Genomic DNA, 15183 nt, shown 5'->3' on the forward strand with positions numbered 1-15183 from the left:
CCTTAGGAAAACAAACACTTAAGTCGGGCAAAGAAGACAAGCTAGCCAGAGAGATGATAAAAACAGAAGAAACTAGAAAGGGAGGGAAGCTTCCAGGAAGACATAAATGGCCTTAGAGTTAAATGTCTAAAAAATATGCATTGGATCTCTCTTAGATAGAAGCAAACACCAATTTTTTTTGGCCCAATTCCACTGCCCCATTAATAATTTCTCCATTTCCTTCCCTTATCTAAATGCTAAACTTCAGGAAGGAGTTGTATTCTGTTTCTTTCTCCAATTCCTCATTTCCAGCTTTCCCCTTAGAATCCAGCAGTATGACTTCTACCTGTTCCATTCTACTGACTTTGATCTTTCAAGGAACTGCATGCTATCTTATCAATGGCCTTGTCTCATTCCAGTCTTTTGGAGATGATGTCAGGAGCAATGGGAGTGTAGGGAAGTAAGAAAGGGAGCCAATAAATGGTTGTCTATCAAGTCATTTGCCATGTAACTAGAACTTAAATCTTGCCTGGACATTCTGAGACTCAGCATAGATCATGGGCTCAGAGTTATCCTAAGGGGTGTGGGATCTCCGGTATTTATACATCCCTCTAGTCAGTCATTGGTTGGGGGTTGCTACTTTGGAATGAGGACAGGGAAGCATCAACTCCCCAGTGTTTCTGGCTCCACACTGCTGGGGCAACCAGAGGCCCTTCGACAACTGGAGTCAGGTGTCCTATCCTATAAGTCCTGGATAGAACATTGACTGGGCCTGCCACATCCCTTTTTCTTGGCCTCCCCAACATATTTTACTCTGCCCTCTACCCTTTCTTCATGTAATATCTTTAATTTGTCTTGGTATGCTAATCAGGTTCTTACTCCCATCTTTGCCCTCTCTCTTTCTGTGAATGGTTCTTTCTTTCTTCTGTCTCTTAAATAAGAGCAAACTGGAAAGTGAAACTTTAGTCCTCAGTCTTCTGTTCTTTGTTTTTTTCACACTTACTTGATATTTTTTCTGACCTCATTACCTCAACTCTTGCTTCTATGCAGATTACTCCCAGTGTGTTGCATATACTTATGTTCAGTGACTTAGCTGTTGAGATCAAAATTTATTTAAAGGTCTTCAGGAAAAAAAAAATACTTTGGGTATCTTTTATAACTCAGCAGATTGAAAAATCTATAAATGTCTGCTGGGAGTCATTCAGGAATTACACTTCCCGCTGACAGTGTGAGAAGCAGGCTCAATATATGACTCAGCTTGCAATCAATGGAGCATTATGTTTCAAGGAAATGGTAAAGTCTTATACCAATTTAGAATTTGTCATTAAGTCTAGTCTGATTCTTTGTCCACAAAGAAGTACAGCTCCCTACTGCCAAGGCCTCAGCTCTTGGGATCTTTGCCCAATTCCTGGACAGAGCTATAATTAGTAATGCTTGCTATCAAGAAAAGCAGCATGATTGGACCCCTCAAATCAAGCTAGTTAGAGAGAGAGAGAGACAGTGAACAAAGAAGGGTGGTTATTGCAGAGGTGGAGCCTAAGGGAAGAGTAAAGAGAAGGCTCCCAGGCAGGTGTTTCGCTCTGGATCCATCTAATCTGGTGGCTGGTGAGGGGTGGTGGAGAGGGGAGGGAGTATTAGACTTTTAGATTGGGCTCAGCCTTCTGCTGTCATCATTTACAATTTTTCTTTGGCTTCTGTCTTTAACTCATCTTTAAGAGTAGAGCACTGAAAATTTGGTTGGAAGCTCTGAGCACATCAGAGTTGTTTTGTTAAGAAGCTCAAGAATTCTGATTCCTGATTTTTAAAATTTTTTAAAATTTATTTATTTTTATTTTATTTTATTTTATTTATTTATTTTTATTTATTTTATTTATTTTTATTTATTTATTTTTTATTTTTTTTTAATTTTTTTCATTCATTCTTTCTAGAAGCTGGAAGATGTTCTGTTTGTCCCAAGGGTTCTGAAATTTCACAAAGATATGCCTTGATGAGGGCAGTATGGTGCTGGGTACTCTACAGGCCCTTTCAATCTGTAAACTAGAACACTGTCCTGAATTATTTCAAGAATTATTTCCTTCCCTCTGTGCTCTTCCTCTGGACTCTTTATTTAGATATTGGACTTCCTGAGCAGGTCTTCTAATTTTCTTACCTTTTCAGATTGTCTTGCCTTCTAATTTTCCTATCTTTTCTTACCAATATTCCTTCTTTTGTCCTTTTGCTTTCATATCACGAAGGACTGGCTCTTTCAATCTTTTTATTATGTTTTTAAAATTTTTCTACTAACATGCTTTAAACTTTAAGCCTCCCTTTGTATAAATACTCCTTTTTCTTTTTGATAAATCCCCTTGTAAAAAATATGTCTGTCTGTCTGTATGCATGTATTTGAGAGAGAGAGTGAGAAAGAGCAAGAAGACATGTGAGGGGAGGGAAAGGGAGAGAATCCTCAAGCAGACTCCCCACTGAGCATGGAGCAGGGTGCGGGGCTCAATCCCAGGACACTGAGATCATGACCTGAGCCAAAATCAATTAAAAACTAAAATTAAGGGGCGACTGGGTGGCTCAGTCAGTTAAGTGTCTGTCTTTGCCTCAGGTCATGATCCTGGAGTCACAGGATTGAGCCCTAATTCAGACTCCCTGCTCAGCGGGGAGTCTGCTTTTCCCTCTGCCCTTCACCCTGTTCCTGTTCTCTCTTTCTCTCTCTCTCTCATATAAATAAATAAAATTTTAAAAAACAAAAGCAAGAAACAAAAACTAAAAGTAAGTCAGATGCTTAACCAAATGCGCCACCCAGGCGCTCCTAAATCCCTTTTTATAAACACATCCTTTTCATCATCTTTCAATGATGTAATATCCATCTGAGAACTTTGAAAATCAAAAAGCTTTTTTTTCTCCCTGAATAGGTTCTTTTCCCCCAAAGTTATCTTTATCTGTTTGTTTTGTTTTCTCTGAGGTTTTCCGTAGATGTGTGGTGATCCTTGGCCTCTGCTCACATTTAAGGATGGGACATAAAAAGTGACTGGAGTCTCTGAGAACATGGATGGGGTCTTGTCAATGAGGGATTTCACTATTCAGCCATCTAGCAGGGCCAATTGATTAGCAAATCCCTGTCATAATTTTGAAGTCTTTCTCTTAAGCTTGTCAAAATGATCAGAGAAAGATCTTCCAGTCTCCTGGATAGTACAGGCCTGGCTGCCAGTATTCTGGGAGCCAAGAGGGAGAAGAAGGCTGGTTTCAAAATTCAGTATGTAAATGTTCACATCCTCCTGTTTTCCATATGGATCACCCTATCCTTAGTTGTGTCTGATTCTGCCAGTATAGGCCCTTAGATTTTCCTTCTCCAGAGAACATTCCTCTTCACTCTCAGAGGAAAGACCTCCAACCTCCTACTAGGGCTGGAGAGAGGTAGTTTCCCTGCTGTGTGGATTGGGAAGGGCATCTGAGGAGCTAACAGCTTCTTAAAAGAACTTTCATTCAGTCTCTTTTATCTCAACTCCTTACTTCAGCCCCACTTCCAGAGGTACCTGGAGCTGTCAATTCACGAGCCCTTTGGGTTTTACAGTGTAAATCAGACTGCTTCATATCTTTAATCATTGTTTTAGGATTTAGTTTACTAGAGCTCTTAAGTCAGGTTCTGCTAGTTCAAGTGTTTCCTAACTTCCAAAATAGAGTTGTTTTTTGTCTCCTTTTCTCTTTGTCCTCGTGGATTTATGCCTTTAAAAAAAATCCCTTTTTACTTATTTTGATGAGATTTTGAGAGAGGTGGAGGTTACCTCATGCTATTTGTCATGTTAAGTTCAATTTTGTAGAATAAAACCTTGGATGTTTCACCCTAGTTAGAGCTCTCCTCTAGAAAACAGAGGTGGTGGGGAGAGACTGGGATCTTTGGAGGAACTTTAGAAGAAGGGAATTCTGTGAACCTGAAAAATTCAACCTCTCCCCAGACAAAGAGCGAGGGGATTCTTGTAGTTCAGTCCAAATCACCTCCTGTACATGTGCTATCTAAGGCTCACTGGAGACTCCATAAAGGCTTCACCACAGCAACTTGTCCTTCATGATCTTGATCACTCTGCAACCCCCTATCTATACACTACATCTCTTCCTTAATCCTATTCAGTCTGAATGAGTATCTCTGGGTGATCTTTCCTGCTCCAGAAAAGCAGGAGCTGATAAATTCTTATTCAGGAACTGTTAAAAACAATACAGATTTCTTAGAAAGTTTTAGAATGCTGGAGGTGAAAAGTGTTAGAGAACATCAAGTTAAACATGCTCTTTTAGAGTTGAGGGACTGGTAAATCCAGAGGGTTTAATTGATTTGTTCAAGGTCACACAGCTGCAGAGGAGCAGAGCTAACAATAGAATTCAGGTCTACCATCCTCTAATCAGGAGCCTCTGCCTAGCACCACCTGCCATGTGGGCACGTGGCCAGTCTTCATGTCCACATCTCCTTAAAGATCATTAAAGTGGCTCAGAAACTTCTTTACTGCTGAAACAGAGTTTGCTCTAATTTTTATCACATTGATTATTTCTACACATAATATATAAAATGTGGGTCTCTCTGCTTAGATAGACTGTGAAAACACAACAAAGGAGGAGGGGAAGGTGCTGGAAGGCAGGGGGATGGGTTCACCATGACAGGGCCAGTGGAAATACTAGGGGTTAAAGGTGGCTTACCCTGGTTTCCTACCTTTGTTCCTGTGCTCACCCTTCTAGCCCCTCTCTAAACACAAAGAACAACAGCAAACTGCCACTAAATTTCCTGTATGCAAAGTAACTTCTTTTCTTTCTTCATTAATCCTCAAAGAATTTTTCATTTTAAAACTTGAGATGTGATTACTTATACCAGGTATTTAAAATATATGTGATAATGATCAACGTGAAGCCAGGTGAACCATCTGTACCCTCAGTACTTCCAGGGGGCATAGACTTGGTGACTCCCTCTTCCCAGCAGACCCACTCATTTTGTTTGTGAGTGTTAGCATAGCCAAATCTAAGCAGAAACTCAAACATTACATATATTTATATATATATAATAATCAATGTGATAAAAATTGGAGTAGACTCTGTTTTGACTGTAAGGTGGTTTATGAACCACTTTAATGATCGTTAAGGAGATGGGGACACGACTGGCAGCCCTGATTAGGAACCACTCAGGATTCAGACCAAGTCCTAGGGCAAGAACAGAAACTGATGGAGGAAGTGGCCCAGGACCCCCAGGAGACAGGTGCGTTTGGGTGCATGAAGTGCAGACACTAGGATATTATTTAGAAAGAAATTTCCCAGAACAAGAATCAGAAGTCAGAAATGTCTGTACTGAGAGGAAGAGTTGCTAAGATTAAGATGTTTCTGTTTTGCATTTAAAACAGTATTTTGTTCAATAAGTACTAGTTGAGCAGCTGGTCAAATCAGATCTGGTAGATATCGGCGGTAGGGGACATTGCTGTCTTTGGCTACTCAACACACATTCCCCCTTTTCTTGATAAAAGTATCTAATGTTTATTCTTATGGTCCACAGACTTCAGGGGAACCTGATGCATTCCTTTTCTGCTTTAGGAATGGGATATAGGATACAAGATATTGTGTTTATCTTAAGCAAATAAACACAGACTAAGATCAGAACTTTGGTTCAACAAGTTGGAGGGGGAGAGTGCCCTTCCTGCTTTCCTGTGAACGGGAAAGCATATGGGTCCTGGCATCTCTGCTTGTCACCTTGAAACTATCAAAAAGAGAGCTAACGATGAAGTGGATTTGAGAAACAGTGAGAAACTGGAACCTGACTCCATCATTTCAGCATTTGAGTTAAGTCTGGTCTGAAACTCCAGACTGTTCAGTTAATGAGCCATTATATTTCTTTTTCCCCCAAATCATCTGTTTTACTTAATTTAAAAGAATATACCTAAATGCTCTTATAGTTTAGTTTAATTTTCATTTCTATGTATATGACCTCTCTAGTCAGCCAAGTTGTCTACCAACTATGAGGGTGGGGAGGATCAGAACTCCTAAAAAAGGAGTTAATGAGAAAAAAAAAAGAGTCAAAGTTCAAATTTCTACTTGAGTGCACAAAAGAGAGGAGAGAGAATGTGTGGGAGTAAGCAGGCAGACTCTTGTATTGTGACTTTAAACTTCCTAGAAGAAATTCCAGTATGGATATTATTAAATGGACTGCAGAGCAAGCTGAAAGTAGAGGAGACTTGGGTCTACACTCCATTTCAAAATGTGGAGCACATGTCCTCACAGGGTGGCTCTGCACCAACATAGGATGGTGAAAGCACAGTGAAATCCAAGTGCAGTGACATAGACAAGATAAAGAGAGCTAAGTTGACACTGTGACTCTACTGATATTTTTGTATGGTATGGAAGGGATCCAGAGGTTCCTGCGGGTGCTGTGAGGGACAGTAAGCCGATGGTGCTAGTTGGTCTGGCTAGAGGGTTGTCATAGAAGCAACAAAGTAACCTCGTAGCTGAAAGCTTCAGGCCAATTACCTGGTTGGTAATTACCCGGTCCTCTGGGGGTCATAGTGAAACACCATGGGATCGGCAGTGCCAGTGAGAACCAAGTAGGGCCAGAGATAATCTTTCCTGTTGCATCTGCTTTCTCTCCCTATTGGCAATTCCTTCTGTGATTTTTAGTTCTTTGTTTGGCATTAGGTATACTCACATTGTTGTGCAACCATCAACACTCCATTGCCAGAACTTTTTATCTTCCCCAACTGAAATTCTGTATCCCTTAAATGTTAAGTCCCCATTCTCCCACCCACCCTTCCCTTGGTACTACCATTCTATTTTCAGTCTCTATAAATTTGACTACTCTAGGTACCTCATATAAGTAGATTCATGCCATATTTGTCCTTTGTGACTGATTTATTTTACTTAGTCTAATGTCCTTAGGGTTCATCCAGGTTGTAGCAAGGATTAGAATTTCCTTTCTTGTGCTACTGCCACACTGTTTTGATTACTGTCGCTTTGTGGTAAGTTTTGAAATAGGATATATGAGACTACCAATTTTATTTTTCATTTTCTCTCCTTTTAAAAAAAATTATTTGGCAGAGAGACAGAGAGAGAGAGCACAAGTGGCAGGAATGTCAGGCAGAGGGAGAAGCAGGCTCCAAACTGAGCAAGGAGTCCAGTGTGGGACTCCACCCCAGCACCCTGGGATTATGACCCAAGGAGAAGGCAGAGGCTTAACCGAATGCTTAAGCAACTGAGCCATCCAGCTGTCCCTTGTTCTTCATTTTCAAGATTGTTTTGCTTATTTAAGATTCCTTAAGTTTCCCAACTGGATCCTATGGCCTGGGATCATGACCTGAGCTGAAGACAGCCCCTTAACCAACTGAGACACCCAGGTGTCCCAAGATAGATTTTTCCATTTCTGAAAAAATATCATTGGGATTTTGGTAGGGATTGCGTTAAATCTGTAGATCACTTTAGGTTTTCATCTTAGTAACTTAAAGTCTTATAGTCAACGAACATGGGATGTCTTTCTATTTATTTGCGTTGTTAATTTCTTTTAGCAATGCTTTATAATTTTTAGTGTATAAATCTTTTGTTTTTGTTGTTAAGTTTAGTCTTAACTATTTCATTCCTTTTGAAGCTATTGTAAATAGAATTGTTTTCTTAATTTCTTTTTTGAATTGTTCATTATTAGTATGTAGAAATGTATCTTTTTTTTATTTTTAAAAAAATTTTATTTATTTATTTGACAGACAGAGATCACAAGTAGGCAGAGAGACAGACAGAAACGGGGCGGGCAGCAGGCTCCTGCTGAGCAGAAAGCCTGAGGTGGGACTCGATCCCAGGACCCTGAGATCATGACCTGAGCCGAAGGCAGAGGCTTACACCCACTGAGCCACCCAGGCGCCCTTCATCTGTTTTTTAAACATTGGTTTGCATCCTTCAGTTTTGCCGAATTCGTTTATTAGTTCGAACATTTTTCTTTGGTAGAGTATTTAGGGTTTTATACACATAAACTCATGTTATCATGAATGAACAGAGATCATTTTACTTCTTCCTTTCCAATTTGGATGTTGTTTCTTTTTATTGCCTACTTGCTCTGTCTAAAACTTGTAGTATTATGTTGGATAGAAGTGGTAACAGTGGGCATCCTTGTCTTATTCCTGAGGGAAAGCTTTCAGTCTTTCACCATTGAGTACAATGCTAACTGTGGGCTTTTCATATAGGGCCCTTATTATGTTGAGATACTTTCCTCCTATTCCTTGTTTGTTGGGTGTCTTTTTCTTTTTATCATGAATGTATTTGCATTTTTAATAATCATAAATTTTCACACACACAAAAATCAAGATTTCTACCCCCTATTTAAAAAATCTTAAAATCTTTTAACACTGAGTTTACATTTCCTTATGGTTTCTGAAGCTGAGTTAGCAAGTGTTCTCTTATGCATATTCTTCAAACATAATCTCCATCTAGACTTTTCCACTCATTTTACATAACTAGAAGGATTTATTTTTTGGCCTCTGTTATTCTGACAGTGAACATTAATTTAGTGTTTATTGATTCCTAACACTGTTCTAAGCCTTTCTCATGTATTACCTAATTTAATCCATACAATAGCCCTGTGTAGTAGTTATTATTATGCCCTTACCTGATCTAAAGCACAGAATCTGATCTAAGAATCTAAAGCACAGAGCTAGTAAGCGGAGAAGTGAACAAATGTGATAATAGTAAATGGTAATGAACAAAGAATTGATTGGGAAAAACAGATAGCTGTGCTTATGGTTGGTGCCCTTCATTTTATACATAATTTGAAGACTTAGACAAATGCTTGTACTTTGTAATAGCAAGTTGCCTCACTTATTTCAAGATATGTGGTTATGTGCCAGGTATTTGAGGCTGATAAAAGTCTGAATGCTCCTGAAATGGGGGTGTTTATTGTGTGCCTTCTTGTATGGGTATACAAATCAGATCTTAGTTGTTTAGGCCAAAGTGCTACAAGTACTAAGCTTTATGTCTGATTACAAGAGTGAAGTTGTAGTGGTGCTGATGGGAGAAGCAAATATTTCCACAATGGTAATCAGAAACTCTAGTGACTTCTCTGGTCTTTGAGGGATCTGAATTGTTTTCTGGGATTAGAAAAGGGACATTTTTACTTAAATAAAGGTTGTGTGTATATAGAAACTCAAAATAAAATATATTAAAGAAAATCTTTTCTGGTACCTCTTTCTATAGGAACAGCAAGACATTGCACCTTATTTTTTAGGTTAAAAGAACATTTCAGTCAACATGATGTCATTTTCAAAAGAAGCACTTGTTGAGTATTTAAAGAAATTGAAAAGCAATATGAATCTTTACTGAAGTTTCTTTGAGAGATACCTATAATATACATGTCCTTTTTTCACCTGCCCATCACTATATGATTTCTTCTGATAAGAGAACCTTGATTTTCCTTTGGAGAATGAGCTCTCCTACATTCTTTGTCCCCAGACTAAGGCATATAGTTGGGTGTATGATTCAGAATTTGCTAATGAGACATAATCCCAAGATTTTATTGGAACTACCTGGAAGTAAATGCTCTGTGTCTACTGGAAACAGCTATAAGGATGGCATAAATTGAACACTGGAGAAAGGTAGAGAGGTGGGAAGAAATCACTAAATGAGAATAAACTCTTTGAAGTCAAAGTGAATTGAGACCATATCCTGATGACACTGTTTGTACTCTGGATCCAGCCATACTTGAAGCTATCTATTCAGATATGGATTTTTCAATTATTAAGCTACAAACATTCCTTTTCTTAAGTCAGTTTGAGTTTGAGTTTTGACACTTGCAAGAAAAATCCCTCAATGCACAAAAGAATTCCATTTATTACATATAACAAAACATCTAAAAATCCTTTCTCCTGTTTCTTAGTATCTCTCAGTTCATTCAGAATGGCAGCTACACTAACTCCCTAGTCTTACTCTCTCAGATCTCTCAGAAATCTTCTCTCCTAAACTTGGCTCACTCTACATCTTTGTTTTTCTCACTTCCAGACTCAAAACTTTTCTGGCCTTCTTCCCCCCACCCCTCCTTCCAAGAGAAACAAAATATAGCTGAGTTTTGTAGATAGGTCTGGCCTTCTGAGGCCCCTTTGCTTCTGTATCCCTTTTCCTTATCTAGATCAGTGCCATTAATGCCCAGGGTGCTTTCTGAACAACAAAGGAGCCTTTCTCTTCAAAAAGGTGAAAGACTGAAAATACATGTTAAATTTTCTGTTCTGGTGTCCTTTGTATTCAGTACAAATAGTGTGTTTGCTTGGATGTTAATTCTGTTTGCAAACAGCTACTCCTGGGGTTCCCTTTGGGTAAGTTTTGCTATAATAGTGCCTTGTTTTGTTTTGACTGTGTGTTTTTTGAAGGGGGAGTGGGGAAAGAATCTAGTTAAAGCAATTTAATTATTTTTACAAGCCAGAGAAATGGTCAGGTCCACATTGATATGAAGGGCTGGGGGCAATGTCATGACTATTACTCTATTACCATTTATATTCCCCTTGCTTTGGGAACATTCTCTGGGTTTTCTACAGAAACAGCCAGAGACTCTTATTGACAGCTGCTTCACTCAGCAACTCCTTCATAAACACATTTTTCAGACACTGTGCCCAGGACTCTTTTAAATGTCCTAAGAATATTGACTCATTCAAAAGCAGCCCAGCTGCAGTTGGGAAAGCACCAATACTTGCTCCATAAAGATCTAGATTGCCTCTTTACACCGAGAGGCATCCAAAAGTTCTATTATGCTGGACACTCCGATGATCTCCAGCTCCCTTGTGAACACATTGGTTATGAGTGGTCTGAATTCCCTTCTTGAGTCTATTCAAACTGTTCTTGGTGCCCTCACACTGGCGGACCCATCGGGGAGACTACCTCATATGATGGCTGCCTAGAGCCCAGGGAACTGTCAAGATGACTTTGGGAGACATCTCACCTTTTAAAGGCTTCATTTTTCTTTTACATTTTTTTGTTTTCTTTTCTCATGAATTTTCCCAACCACATTGTAGTAAAATCTAATATGGTGTCCTGGAATGGTAGGAAAAAGATAATAGGGAGAAGATGCCATGGCACATCCAGGAGGTAGGTGAGGAGAATTTAAGGAAGGTATTTTTTAAAAGGTGTGGGAAGGGTTAAAGGAAACCTCTGGGAGCCATTACCGGCCCCATTCTTGAAGGGACAAAGGTAGCTGAGTGGGACAGAACCAGAGAGAACGGTAGGAGAGGACTGCAGCATTGGAGTAATGGTTTCCAGATAAAGAATACAGACACTGCTAACAAAGTTGGTCCTTGGTAGTTATACAGCAAAGTCCTGAATACTATCTTGTCTTGCGATCTCCTGCAAAAATGCCTCCCATTGGCCAAGACCAAATCAAAGTCATAGAAGAACTGGTGTAGACCATAAAGGTTAGCCCTGAGTCACAGAGCAAGGTGGTGAGTGGATCTAGAGAGACAAGAGAAAAACCAGAAGTCACATTCCATCTTTTCCCACAACTAGCACCTTAGCTCAGGCCTCACTCTTTCTTGCCTGGCCTAGGGAAGTAACAGCCTTCCTGCTTGTCCTCTTGACCCATCTAGACCATTGCTTTTACGACCACGTCTGTTTCCAAGAGACTATATTTACTCCTCAGGGGATTGGGGTATATAAACCCAAACCCAGGAACCAGCTCTGCAATGTCAAGAAGACCCTTCCGTCAGAGACTTCATCGATAAAATGTCTGGTGGACTTGGGGATGCCCAAAGTCCTTCCCCAACCACGATTTAGGGATGCTAGACATATTTTAAAATATCTAAGCATCGACTTGCCGCTTCTAAACTCAAACAGAAAGCTTGAAACGGACTAAAGCTGCCTCCCTGCCCCCTTCCAGAAGACCACGTCACCCTGGCTGACAATCGATTGGCTCAGTCCTGCTGTCTCCGAGGGAGTAGGCTAAAGGGGTCCGGGCAGGCAGTTTCCTGGAGCCTTAGACCCTCCCATCGCGCGGGTAGGGGGAAGTCGCTCAGCTCAGGCACAAATCTTGGGCGTCTCTGGCGGTCTTCGACGCAGGTCGGGGCAGCGTTGGGGGGCGGGCAGCAGAGAGCGCAGGCGCAGTGTCCGCACCCGCGGCGCCCCCTCCACGCCCCGCCTGGCGGCCGCAGCAGCCCTGACCGCGTTTTTCCTGGCAAAGCGCACAGCAGCCACAATCCGCGTGGAGGTTGGACTAGGCGCGCGGTATTGGGCATTCCTGGCCACCGAGCGCCGCGCGCACCTTCCTCGCCGTGGCACACAGGTAACTGGGCCCCGGAGTCAGGCGGCAGCGGCTGACCTGCGCCTTGACGCTGCCTGCCGGGCCGCCGCACCCGAGAGGAGTGAGAGCCGACCCCGATCCCCACACACCCACTTTTAGCCGTGGCTCCTAAGGGGCAGAGCCCCTCTTTGGGTTTGGGCGAGGCCCGGGGCGAACCACCCGCCCCCCTTTAAAAACCTTTGTAGGGGGTCTATGTTGGACGTCAGAAGCTCCGCGGTCCCCGCAGTTCCCTGCACTGCTTTCCTGGAGAACCGGGACAGTGGGTCAGGAGAATTAGCATCAACGAGGGCCCCTGCGCCCCCGTTTTCTGTCACCCGAGCACCTATAGGCCCTTCCTCAGCTTCCATAATAAAGGCTAGGGTTGTTGCTTTCCTCTGGCCCAGGAACCCACCCAGACAAGGGTGAGTCCCTGCAGCGTCAAGAGAACGGTTTCAAAAACAAACTTTAAAAATAGCTGGTTTTAGAAACATGGCCAAGAATTAGTATTTTTCTTTCTTATGTCTATGACTCTTGTACGCCAGTCTATATGGGTTGAGATTTTCATGGAGAATAAATGGTTTGTAGAAATTCTTCTCCGACGAAAGCCCAGGGCAAGGAGTAGTGGTGGAAGGGCCGGTTATTGCCAGGTATGCTGGCTAGAGGCGCAGGGGAGGTCCGCCAGCTTCCCCAGGTCTGGGGAGGGAAACACGAACCCTTTCTGAGTCTCTGGGCGCTGAAGAGTTTCTATATTGTGTGCACCCCTTTGGCCTCCTTCGTGAAGAGGAGGGGGATGGAAGAGTCGCGCAGGCCAGCTGGAGGAGACTCGTGTTGGGGCGAATGGGGCCCTGCATCTCTGTCCATGATTTCGCCGGGCTTGGCGAAGAGCGAAATGAAAATATTGCGACCGAGTAACGATTGAGGGTCCTGAGATAGCGCTGGGTGGAGAGGGCTGGGTGCGGCTTTGGAGTAATTCTGCCTTAAATGATTTTGATTGGGGTTGCCCGTGTCCTTGGTGCTGAAGTAAGTGCCTCAACCGCCTTCGTAGGCTCACTTCCTGGACGCGGGCCTGCCTTGCCCTTCTAGTCTGCACCCTTGCCCAAAATGGCCCATCTCCAAAGCAGGTGCCAGAGTGGAGTCTGCAGACAGTGTAAACCTTTGTAGATGGGTTAGGTGCTGGTTTCCTGAAGATAAGGTGAGGGCAAATGTAGCTCTCCTCGTGGGTGCAAATAAAGCATATGTATAACAGGTTTGATTACCTACATGCAAGTACTCACGATGAGAAACATGAACTCTCATGCATGCATCTGTAGGATACTTGTATGTGTATATGCACACATATAATTTACATGTAAATATACTCATCCATTTTCAACACCATCACGTGCTACAAGTTACACTTTTTTTCAGAGCTTTTTTGTAATTCATTTTTTTGACACCTCTGGTTTTCCTGAATTCTTCAGAGCCACTCATTTTCACCATCATCTGTTCCAAAGCAACAGAACCTGCGGATTAAAGTGTTTGATATTATGCTGAGCAGTCAAGTGTTTATATATATTTTAATTCTACACAAAAATAGTTTAGAGATAAAATTTATGTTGATACAAAAAAATACTCTGTTTTAAGGGGCGCCTGGATGGCTCAGTGGGATTAAGCCTCTGCCTTCCGCTCGGGTCATGATCTCAGGGTCCAGGGATCGAGCTCCACATTGGGCTCTCTGCTCAGCGGGGAGCCTGCTTCCCCCTCTCTCTCTGCCTGCCTTTCTGCTTCTTGTGATCTCTCTCTCTTTGTGTCAAACAAATAAATAAATAAATAAAATCTTTTAAAAAATAAAATATTCTGTTTTTTAAAAATATTTTATTTATTTATTGGAGAGAGAAAGCTGGGGGGGGGGGAGGCAGGGAGGGAGAAACAGACTTTGCACTGAGCCAGAGGCCTGATTCTAAGACAACGAGATCATGACCTGAGTGGAAGCTAGACACTTAACCAACTGAGCCACCCGGGCACCCCAATACAAAAAAATGTTCTTAAAGGAAGTTTAAACAAAAAGAATTTAATAGAGAACAATATGTAGATAACAATCTTATAGAAAGTTATAATCTGAAGAAAATATGACCAAGATATATCATAATGTTGGCAGTTTCAAATATACTGCTGGTATATGGTTTGTGGACTCCTTAAAGATTACATATGTATTTTTCAAAACATTAATATCTATGGTTTTTTTCCTATAAAATGTATACTTATCATAAGAAATTTAGGTAATAGAGGAATGCACAAAACCAGAGAAGACCCTTATAAACGATTTTCTTGTAGGGGAACATATATGCATTTTAAATGGATCTTGCATTTGCATTATATAATTTATCATTAATGTCATTATTAAGGGTTGCATAATATTGCACTACATGGATACATAATAATTTATTTATTTATTTTTTAAATTTTTTATTTTTTATAAACATATATTTTTATCCCCAGGGGTACAGGTCTGTGAATCACCAGGTTTACACACCTCACAGCACTCTCCAAAGCACATACCCTCCCCCATCATAATTTATTTAAATAATACCATAATAATGAACATTTATGTATTTCCAATTTTTTGCTATTACAATTCTGCAAATAACATATTTGAACAGATATTTGTGCACTTGTTTCATTGTATTCTTTGAACAAATTCCTAGAAGTGAAACTGTCAGTTCAGTAGGTAGGGACATTTTAGCGCCCAAAGCAAGAATCATCCCAGTAGACCAACGGGCCGCCCCAAGTAGGGACATTTTAAACACATTGATTTATTCATTTATTTGTTCAGTTATTTCCTATCTCCACTCTTGTCTTATTCTTTACCATGTTCTCAGCATCTGCAACAGTGCTGGGTATAAAAGTATTAATATAATATATATTGAAAGAACACTATTTCCAAATTGTGCTACAGAAAATGTGTACCAATATATACTACTATA

At 41.0% G+C, this 15183-nt stretch overlaps 1 protein-coding gene across 1 annotated transcript in view; it reads left to right on the forward strand.

Moving 5' to 3' along the window:
• Nucleotides 1-11875: 11875 nt before the first annotated feature.
• Nucleotides 11876-15183, forward strand: part of SLC35G2 (solute carrier family 35 member G2) — a 43799-nt gene continuing 40491 nt past the window's right edge. Inside the window, exon 1 of the mRNA XM_059162698.1 lies at nt 11876-12223. The gene's annotated coding sequence lies outside the window, so the exon portion shown is untranslated. The remainder of the gene's footprint in view (nt 12224-15183) is intronic.

The sequence above is a fragment of the Mustela lutreola genome, chromosome 2 (assembly GCF_030435805.1).
Source record: "Mustela lutreola isolate mMusLut2 chromosome 2, mMusLut2.pri, whole genome shotgun sequence".
Classification (NCBI taxonomy): Eukaryota; Metazoa; Chordata; class Mammalia; order Carnivora; family Mustelidae; genus Mustela; species Mustela lutreola.